An 11,315-nucleotide genomic window follows, 5' to 3' on the forward strand; every position below is an offset into this window, starting at 1 on the left:
ATAATTAATGTGTATGTAAACGTCCTCAAGTTCGTTAAAATCTTCATTAACTTATAACAAATAATTATGTGATTCAATTAGTAGAAACTAATTAGATCGAATGACAAGTATATTATACCTAATTATATTTGTAAGAAAATTTTTAACAAATATTCGTTTTACTTTTAAGTGCATACATAATGCTATACAATTAGTACTTTATAAAGCTATTTCATTATTTACGATTATTATTTCTATATTCAATAATTGAAAAATTACTAATTACTAATTAGTTTAAATTTAAAAATAAAATATTTTTAGCGTTTATTGAAAATGTTTTTATGAAATAATCAAATAACTATTTATTTTACTTTTATTTTTGAAAATCCAATATTTTTTTACTTTTGTCAATACAAATGAAATATACGAACTCATAATAATATTTTGTAGAAAAAAATATAGAATGAAAGATCTTAGGCCGAACGGACCCGATTTCCTATACATCAGATCCGCAGAATTCATCGTCTACTTCCTGTTGATAACCCAATTGACCGGAATTTTGCTACCTATAATACAAATATATTATATGCATGTGTCTACGTATGTGTTTATGTGTGCATGTATGCGTTGTGAGTTGGTGTGTAGTGTATTCGTTTCGGTATTACTCAATGTAGCTTGGCTACCCAACTATTAATCATCATATAACGTCCGCATGTGGTTTTATAATATTCAGTGTACGTGTGCACAGGGAAAAAAAACGACTCATACAATTGGAATAAATTACCGGGTGGTTGAAGGAAAAAGAGTGACGAGAACAAAAGTGAACTGGGGCGGATGGGAAATAGAGCAGTGCACATGACAGGTCGAATAAAAGTGGACGGCAAAACTATTGTTTTAAGCTCGTAATTCTGAATTTTAATATTTAAATTAATATAAATATCCAACGTTCTAACTACATAGGGCTTGATTCGCACATTTTTGTTTCGTACAATAATACCTATACCAATATAATGTTAGGTAGGTGAAACCAAACACGTCATGATTATTGCATATTACTTACGCTTGGAGGGGAGAGGGCAATAGTCATAACGGTGACTGGTTAAATTATTATATTATTAGCGTACCTCTCGTATTTTTTTTTCATTTGCACTATATTTTGTACAATTGTATTGTAATACTCCCGTTGTCATCGTCATATACTGAAGTCCTCTTTTGTATCGGTTACTTCTTTTACAATTCCAATCTATGTAATACTTCGGGGAATAGTACGACAAATACGTTTAAACGTTGGGCCATTCTTTCCCTTTGGGTAATTTGTATTGCATCGTCGATGAGTGCCTCTTACTCGGCGGAAGTCTGGTTGTGTTGAATATGAAAATTATAAAAATGACGGTATTTTTATTATTAAAAGTGAAATGATTATTAATTTTTTGTACTAACTGACCACATGTTTAATTACGGGATAAAGAGGTCACTAACAATTTTTAGTATGCTGGTTTAACGATAAAAAATATTAGAGACCTAATAAAACAAAATGCATGAAAATACCATTACTGTTTACATTGTTTTCTCAACCATCACATCGTATTTGCAACAATGGCCTGTTCCGGGTACTTTATTGTGTTGTATTAAATAACGATTTGTGTATTGTTCCATACATCACTATAATTTGTTAAGAATGCGTTTATACAATTTATATATACGAATGAAAAATTTATACAAATATTGTTATTATTAAAATTATAATTGATTTAAATAATTCATATAGCTCTTTATACTATATTATTTATTACAAAATTTGAACTCCACTATACCTCTGTGCTATTTTTATCTTCATAATTACCATTCTCATTAAAAAGTCATATAAGTCTATGAGCTCAGCGTCTTTTTTTTTGTTATATTTCTCTATTTTCTATCTTCTTGTTTAATATTAGTTATATTTTCTTTGTATAAAAATATCTTCATCAAGATGTAATCGCTGCATGATAATACATGACTACTTTTTCTTTCTTGAAGTTTGTTTAGACATTAATAGTTTCAATTAATATATTTTTTTTACATTGGTTGATTTGATACTTGAATCTACAATGAAAAATAAAAAAATTTAAACAAACTTTATTTAAAAACATATTTCATTGTTGAAATTTATGTACATCTTTGATGTTGAATTTCATTAAATATTTAACTTTAATGTATTAAGAACATTAATTTAGCTTCTAAATAACTTGATATATTTTTATTATTTAAATAGTTTTAGTCTGTTACGTTCTCAATTATTTAAAATGCAGTGAATTGTAATAGCAAAGTTTTTTCAAAGATCTATAATTGAATTCACAATAATAATTTTTTTTTTTAAATATAAACTGATTCAAAACTTTTAATTTATTATTAATCCAGTCGAAGGTCAATAAATATATATATATTTATTATATTTGTGTACCTAATAAATATATATACATATATATTTATTTATTTTTTCTGTTTCACGCGTAATGTTTTTATTAACTCTACGCGTGAAACAGACTGTCGGTGACCGTATAATATATATATATATATATATATATTATATGCTGAAGGTTATTAAACCCTCTTCACCACTTCTCGTAAAGTACACCCCTAGATCGAAAAACATGGTAAAGCTTACGAGTGTACAGAAATGCCATTAATGGAAGGTCATTTCTGAAGTGAAAAAAACTTCAAAGGTTTCGCCGTTAAGTTCATTTGCACATGGTAGAAAATGTTATTGCAACGTGGAAAAAGTGTCGATAATGGATTATTTTATAACCTAAAAATTGGAGTATATATTTCAATACATGTTACAAGTTTAAAGACTGAGTTTTTTCGATTGTTGTCTTAGGTACGATGTATCATCGAGTGTATTAGTCACTAAAAAACCATCCACAATTTATAACACATTAATATCAGTAATAAAATTATTTGTCAATGAAATATTATACCATGTACTTATGTAATTAATTTATTATATTTCTCTTTAAATATTGATATTCTTTTCATTTTCTGTAACGAAATATTTAAATTAATTCTACCATTTAAGACTTATATTAGGTATACTTCCTTATTATGTTTTGATGTTACTAAAATTAATTTTATATTATAACATTTAAATATAATCAATCAAGTCATAATTAGTTGAACAACAACTATTTAATTATTTGTGAATCAAATAATTCAAAATAATTGGTTTTATTAAGAACTACCTTATATTATTGTAACACTCAAAATAAAGTTAAGATACTATAAATATTTATTTGACGTCGGAAAAATGTCAATTAATTAACTTTTTGAATCATTTATGTGTGGCTTTTAAAAGACAACGTGTTTTAATATAAAATAACTCTTTTCAACATTTTTCTTCATAAAGCACGTTTTCATATAACTACGGATACTTGAAGTTGACTAATATCAAAGAAACATTGTAACTAGTAAATTATAATCAACTAGTTTTTAACTTTTATTATATTAGAATGTAACTTTACTTCACTTTCACTAGGATATACAGTGTTTTTTTTTTAAAAGCTTATTATTTTTAAGTATTTGATAAATCAAATAAAAATTATACTGCTAGTATACTACAAAATGTTATAAGTTTTTGTATAGTATGTTTTTGCAATTTTTTTTTTCATATATACTTTGTATTTTCGAAAGAATACTTCAAAATATGAATGTAGAGTAAAAATCAAAGTTAATAAAAGTTCACAACCAATGCTTTATTTAGTATAGCTATATAATGTTATATAATAAATATATATATTATGATATTTGGGTTGGTAATGGTATTATTAAATATTTTTAATCTAAAAATGGTTATTCATTAGAATTTAACCAAATATATGCAAATTTAAATCCTACTACCAACCTGGTATTATTTTTACCTCAGCGTTTTAACTAGACCATCTTTAGAATACATATTAAGTATTTAAGGTAAGTACTAAATAATATGTATTTTCTCAGCAAAACAATTTTAATAGGAAAAAAAGTTTTATGTTTACATCATAAGTTGCAGATAAATCCCAGAAATCAGTAGGAAAATTAATTCCGTTGTGCACAATTCGATGGGATGAGCTTGGGATAAATTAACTAATGTTTAAGCCATATTTCGTCAAAAGGTCTTGCACAACTTACCACTTCCTTATACTTCCCTTAGTTAATCCAAGAATTCCTTACCCCTATACAGGAATTTAATATTCTAACCGTTCTTAGTAAAACACCATGAAAATTATCATCCACTCTTTATGGTTCAACTCCTTTTCAACCTTGACAGAAAATTTTCCGCTACCTTACTGGGCGATAAGGATGAAGGAGCTGTTGTTTCTTTAATATAAAGTTACATATATTTTTAATTAGAATGCTTAGTATGCATTTAGTTGATATCCCGTTTCCAAGACAATATTCTTTGATTAATATTTAATTGTTTATTTTATTGTTATGTACTCAATAATTATACATTATGGAATCTGTACCAGTTAAATGTACATACATTCTGTGTTAATGATATAAATGAATGGTTTTTCTTTAAAATTACACAGTTTAATAGTTAGGTTTACAATTTTTGTAAAAATATATCATATTTGCAAATTAATTCGATAAAATATAGTTATTTCTATTGGGTAATAATAATAATAAATAGTTTTAATTTTATTTTTCTTTAAAACTATACCGTAAATAAAATTCATTTAAGAACATTTGAAGATTATTATTGTATTTTTTTTTTTTTTACTCTTGTTCATTGTTAGTGAATGCACTTTTTCCGGCAATTTACTTGGTAATTTTCACGATTCACCATGCGTTAAGCTGTAAAATTTATTTTTATTAAATTAACAATTAATGAGAAAAAAAATCTATACAACCAAAATGTATAGTAATCCCGAGCAGTTTTTTATATCGATTATTCCAGAACACTAGGTTGAGGTTTTCATCATTTAGTGAAGCTTGGGAAAATCGATCTAATTTACGAAATAAAAAAAGATTGAAACCACATTAAAGTTAGTGAAACAGTCTTAGTCAATATAGAATAAAAATCTATTTGTCATTGTGACAAATTGTGTGGTGGTAAATATATGATCAAATAATTTATCCTATTTTTACCTGAAGCTGATACCAATATAAAATAAATTCAATAATTATATTCAATATCATATTCATCTTAAAAAAAATGTAATTAATTAAAACTGTTCTAAGTTTAATTTTAATTTTTGTTTTCAAAACAATTTAAAACTTATTGTTTAAATAACATTAAAATACCTACGAGTAAACCGTTTATTTCAAAAATAAAGAAAACTTATTTCTTACATTGTTTAAATAGCTATTTTAGCATAATTAACTATTTTTTATGGATTATAAACCATATTCATTATTTTTCAATTTAAACTGTTTATTAGAAGTAATCATGTTAAGACAATTATATTATCCACTCATTATATACAAATATATTAAACGAGTTATCAGCTTCTGATAAACTTAAACACTGATATTTTCATAGACAAATTGTCAATTGTTCTCAAAGGGCAATTCAAAAGTAAGTATGATTATCATCTGGTAGTCCGTATTTTGAAGAACTATAAAATGTTTTGATAATTTAGTCGAAAAAGATTTTGGGCGGATCTGAAGTTAGAGAATACTTCGTTAGTTCTTTACAGTTATATTGGCTAGTACTAGACGTGCTTTTGGTCTTTCTCAAAATACTCATGTCGAAATAAAGTTCAAGATATGTTCAAGATATTAACCTCGATTTACTTTAGTCATCGGTAAGACTTTATGTAACGATAGACCACTGCCTGAATTACCTCCTAGTTGTAATATTGATGCTGCAATTTAATATTCATCACAGTATCCGGTATCGTATCGTTATGGAAACGCGGTGGTGTATCGCGAGGAAGATGATCATGCGTTAGGCACAAAAACATCGACTCTCTTGTATAATATCATCGCTGTTCTCTATTGTTCCCTCCGTGGTGTGTATGTGTATGTGTAGATAAATAGTAACAATAATTTCTCGAGTCTGTGCATCATGTGTGTGTATGTGTGCGTGTGTTCTATGTGAAATTGTATTCCTAACACGTGGCACGCGGCTAATTAATCCACCGACGTCCAAAAGGTGCCGATATTCGGTATGCCGCATAGAATATCAAATGAACAGACATATTGGACGTTACACTGTCATGATGGGTGCGAAACAAGAAGAGGAGGAGGAGGTCTGTGGCTAATTTGGCGAGTAAACATGGCTAGCATTCCGATAGTGTGAATCGTTACGGAACGGGTACTCTTGCATGATTAGTGAAGTGGTCAGCCGGTAAATAACTGAATGTGTACGCAAACAATGTTGTGAACACGTTATTGAAATAATATTATTTTACCAACTAACACAATTTAAACGAGTTTTTAGCGAAAAAAATCTGTCTTTGTACAGTTTGTCCATTTACTGTATTATAAATTACTGGTCGAACGTTTTACTTATTCAATATATTTATAGGTGGACATTTTTCTAATTTAAAACTCTATGTTGTTCTAATATTTTTTTTTTTTTTTATATATATATTTGAGAGTAAGTCATATGTATTTTTGAATCATTTTTTCTCAAAAAGAAAAATATATAATTATTATTTTTATTGATTTAATTTTTAAAAAAATGTAGTAAAAATAATAAATAAATTAAGTGTACTCGATTTAAGTTTATTAGATATTATTAGATAATGTAAAAAACTACCTACACGAAAAATAAAATAGTAATTGTTTACTGTATATACGTGAAAAACTATGAGTCTATGTCTAGTTGAAAATTGTGCGTTGCATTAAGCTGATTAAACGTTTGCCTCTGGTGGTGTTTTGTCTTGGTTTTAGATTTTTCGTTATTCTTAATTAATAAGTTCCTATTTATTACTAGAAAGTAGCTTCCGACAATAGCTGTTAGTGGTCTAAAAATGAACTTTGAAAAACGTATGTTTTTATAGTCCAATGATTATTATTCTGTACATTTCTTGGAGCCACCAATGTTCTAAAAATAAAATTCATTTTTAAAAAATTGTCATCTTTAACAGCCAATTTTCATGTGTTCAAAATATAAAATACATAAAATTACTTTATTACATTATTATAATGTACTAGCTTCTATTTTTCAATGAAATGTATTTAAATGTTTACATTCATTGTAATAACGATAGTATTTTAGTGGCATTATGAAAAATACAGGTATCAAGAGTGGAAAGCATCTGAACCAGTATCCAACAATAACTTAGTAACTCTTAGTAAGAATCTAGTATGAAACTCGAATGCCATAAATCTGTCGTACTTGGACCAGCGATTTATAGCTAAACTATTAACCAAATATGACTCATTATAACTGTACAAGGATTACTTGATATTGTCTTGTAAACTTGACAGTAGAGGGAAGAGCATACTAAAACGATCGCATCCGCGTTGATGAAAACAAACATTCAATATTTATAAATTATACTTCTATCTAGGTATAAACACTAATATCCGAACGTAATTTGTAATACATAATTTTGTACTACATTTATAGTGAGTAGTTTGATAATACTGATGATTTTATCTAATTGTAACATGTATTTTTAATGTTTCTTTGAGAAAAAACATTAATCTGTAAAGTATACTATGTGTATTCATAAATCATAATATGTATATAATACTAGCTGTCCCGACACGGCGTTGCCCGCGTATTAGTTGGTTTTTTAGCATTTTCGTAGGCCATGTATTAGTGTTATTATGTATGAGAAAATTTAAAAGTAATAGGTAAAGTATCTAAAAGTTGAAATTAAGTACAAACCAAAATATATATTTTCTGAATTTACATTTTATTCATCTTATATTAAATTATTGTTTGTAATCAGTGACCTATTTACAAAAAATACTATATACATTAAAAACATACAAAAATAAATTAAATTATTCAAACTAAAAATTATCTAAGTACTACTTTGTGTACAACATTCCTGGTTAACCTGTCTTTCGCTAACACGAAGAGATTTGATGGTTTTCCTACACGTGAGCAGGCAACATATAGCTGTCCATGTGAGAAACATGTGTTTTCCAAATCCAAACCGCAAATAGACATTGTTTGGCCTTGAGATTTATTTATAGTCATCGCAAAAGCTAAACAAATCGGAAATTGGAGCCTTTTAAACGGTATTGAAGATTCCGACGCTATCAGTGGAATACGTGGCAACAGGACGATATCTCCTTTAAATTTTCCCGACAAAATTGTTGCTTCAAGAATATTTTCGGTCATTTTTTTTATGACTAAACGTGTACCGTTACATAATTGAGGTGGGTTTAAATTACGTAGAAGAATAATTGGTGAACCAATTTTCAATTGAAGGTTGTGTGGTGGCATTCCTGGCAAATCCAGAGAATTCAAAAATTCAGTTGGAAAGTTTACGATTTCGTTTTCATCAATAACTGTGTCGATTGATTTAAAAGACATCAAATCACCGGGAAAAATCTGTTGTATATAGAAGTTAATTTCGTTCACATCAACATTTCTTGCTGCAAAAATAGCACGATTACAGAGCCAATTGTGATCTAAATAATAATTCAATATATCCGGAAAGACACTCTCAATTAGTTCATTTCTCGTTTCAACAACAGTGCATTTTATGTATTGTGTATTTTGATGCAACTCAATTTCACCATTTCCAATATCCAGCAATTGTTTAGAAAATACTTGTGCTGTTGGATCATTTTGCAATTGTACTCGCATATTCATAGTCAGTCGAAGTGTCTCAACACTTGTCCATAAAAACGATTGTTTTAAGCATGCGTTGATCTCATCGGCAAAAGTAGAGTGAGGAATAACTGGTAAAGTCTGCCGGAAATCACCGGACAGTAGTAAAACAGTACCACCGAAAAATTTATGGTTGCCTTTCAAATCTTGCATAGTTCTAAGAAATGCTTCAAGTGAATGTTTATGAGTCATAGTACACTCATGGCACTCAATATTGGCATATTTTATCCATTGCACCAATTATAATTTTAGTATGTGCAGAGTAATTGATATCTGGTGCATATTCGAACGCAAGGCGAACGAATGATGCACGTGTTAATGCACGGTTGGTTTGTTGTCGCTCTCTGTCAAGTTCTCTAAATGTGGCTATGTGCCGTTCTCGCGCCGATCTTGTTCTCAATATATTTTGTCGTAGACGTTCATCACGCTGTTCTCGAGACTCTTGTCTGCGAATTTCTGCTGTTCTGATTTGTTGAGCTGCGTTTCTTGCTGCAATTTGTTCTTCCGATTCATGAGCTCTATTAGCACGCATACGTCGTGCATTTTTACTATACTGATTGTGTAGGTTAGATTTCCGCGGCATTATACATTAAAGAATATTCATTACTGAACACTGCACAATAATAACACAATACCAAGTATTTATGGTTAGTGTGTAGGTAAAGTAAAATACGAAAACACTAAACCGGTACAAATTAAACTGTATAAATAAAAATAACAAACAAAACTCGAGACGGCGCGATTAACTTCAAGCCAAACCAAAATATGAGAATGAGGCAAACCTCGCTTTTGCCACTCAATAGAATACAGCCAGCAATGTGTGTTACCAAAAACTGAATATTTTACGATTAAATTAATTAAAGATTTTAACTTTTGTTTAAACACACGTGTAACGATATCATGACGATGTATTGATTGTTGGCCTGGTAATAACAAAATTTTAATTTCTTCCCAATTTGGATTACACGTAAATGTAACAAACAAATCAGGTCGACCGTAATGACGTACATAAGTCATCGCATCTTGTATGTATTCCTGCATGCTCCGTGGACTGCCGATGTAGCTTGAAGGTAAAATACATGCAGTTCCGATGTCATTGGCGTTTAAATTTTCATCGATGTTTCCGGTGATAGAAATACACCATGCAATTATACACATTTATTAAAAAGTTAATTAAAATATTTAAAATATTAAAAAATTTGAAAAAAAACTATCCTATATTTTAAGTTGGACCAAATTACACACGGTGTAAAAATTTTCATCAAAATCGGTCCAGTAGTTTCGGAGATTATCGCGAACATACATCGTGACATGAAATTTTTATATATATAGATATAGATTGAATCTTATCTGTAGTCAACATTTATGAGCTTCCAATAATGGTCAATAATCAGTGCTCAAATATTAAATATTCAAAGTATATAAATATATACATATATATTATTATTATTATTAAAAATATTATGATTTGAGCCCGTTTTCCTTAAATATATCAAAAACAGATATTCATTTTCATATTTATTAGCTTCAAATATTTTAAGAAAGAAACACATGATAACATAATTCAAATAACACAAACAAGAATTCTTGATAGATATATCTCGTATTAATAGGTGTGTAGTTAATCATTGTTTCGTTCTGCTCATAATTTAAAATTTAAATTAATAATTTATAATTTTACTTTGGCGGATAATTTGAATATATATGTTAATAATAAATGTATAAAATGCTTATGTTGACCTTGTTATTATATATATTCCAAACAAAATATAAATTATATATTATAAGTTATTAAAAAATATTCGTTTAACATTCCATTTGTATTATTGCAGTGAAAATATAAAATATAAATCTAAAATAAATTCAAAGAATAAATATCTACATAATATATTATGACATTGAATGATTTTCAAATTGTATTTGCCTGTATCAAATTATTTTTATTACAATGTGTACTTTACAATGTACATGTCATGGAAGTACACCAACATATTTATTTTGATAAGAAAATTATTAATCCGGACTATTAATAACTTTCATTAGTACATATGGGTGTTATTTGAATGCAATTGAAGTTAACATAAAGTTTGATTGCGCAATTATATCATTCATGCATGCATTACTTTTATCTCATAAAGTTGTAATCGTGTCATCGAGCATATTATATGTACGTTATCCCGTTACAGTGCATAATATGCATAACCGATAATAGGCGTGGGGAGGATTTTAACGATTTCTCGTATAGAAATAAATTTGTTATATACCTTTGTTCCCTAGGGAAACGTAAAACTCGAGGCTCTATGGACGGACTTTCCCCGCTGTCCGGTGCACATGCGAAATGGTCTTTTAATGTCGTCCTACATTTTGTACCTTTTTGCCTTATGATTTTTCTATTGTGTATATGTCTATGCATGAAGTTTCCTATACTTTTCGTATAACTCATATTATTCGATTTTACTACATTTCCCTTATATACGACTGGACTTTGAGAGCTTCATTGAATTACATGATTTTATTATTATTATTAATATTATTATTATTATTATTATTATTATTATTATTATTATTATTATTA

General features: G+C 28.1%; 1 protein-coding gene across 2 annotated transcripts in view; it reads left to right on the forward strand.

Moving 5' to 3' along the window:
* Positions 1–11,315, forward strand: part of LOC112687137 — a 141,401-nt gene that overhangs the window by 61,894 nt on the left and 68,192 nt on the right. The gene's annotated exons all lie outside the window — the stretch shown is intronic.

Source organism: Sipha flava, unplaced genomic scaffold (assembly GCF_003268045.1).
Source record: "Sipha flava isolate LNK unplaced genomic scaffold, YSA_version1 333_pilon_pilon, whole genome shotgun sequence".
Lineage (NCBI taxonomy): Eukaryota > Metazoa > Arthropoda > Insecta > Hemiptera > Aphididae > Sipha > Sipha flava.